The sequence below is a fragment of the Mizuhopecten yessoensis genome, unplaced genomic scaffold (assembly GCF_002113885.1).
Source record: "Mizuhopecten yessoensis strain PY_sf001 unplaced genomic scaffold, ASM211388v2 scaffold6149, whole genome shotgun sequence".
NCBI classification, from domain to species: domain Eukaryota; kingdom Metazoa; phylum Mollusca; class Bivalvia; order Pectinida; family Pectinidae; genus Mizuhopecten; species Mizuhopecten yessoensis.
The window spans coordinates 1-303 of NW_018406405.1; the positions used below are offsets into that span (position 1 = coordinate 1).

A 303-nucleotide genomic window follows, 5' to 3' on the forward strand; every position below is an offset into this window, starting at 1 on the left:
CCTTGGTAGCGCAGTAGGTAGCGCGTCAGTCTCATAATCACAAATCACAGAGCTATCTGAAGGTCGTGAGTTCGATCCTCACCCGGGGCATTATATTTTTTTATTCTATCCTCAACTTTTTATCATAAGATCACATTGTTTTATGGCATGATAATCTAAAACGTACTGGTAATACTTGTATTGCGGTAAAATATATAATTCCGGGCCTTTTTGATTTCCTAAAGAAGTCATAAAAAGTGTTGACATATTTGATCACTTTTACTTTAAATACTGGTAAAGGTCATATATTTGAACAACCCTGGT

At 35.6% G+C, this 303-nt stretch overlaps 1 non-coding gene across 1 annotated transcript; it reads left to right on the forward strand.

The window, feature by feature from the left end:
* Trnam-cau lies at nucleotides 1-90 on the forward strand. Its single transcript is given in 2 exon segments — nucleotides 1-36; nucleotides 55-90. It is a non-coding gene; the product is annotated as a tRNA-Met (tRNA).
* The last annotated feature ends 213 nt before the right edge of the window (nucleotides 91-303 follow it).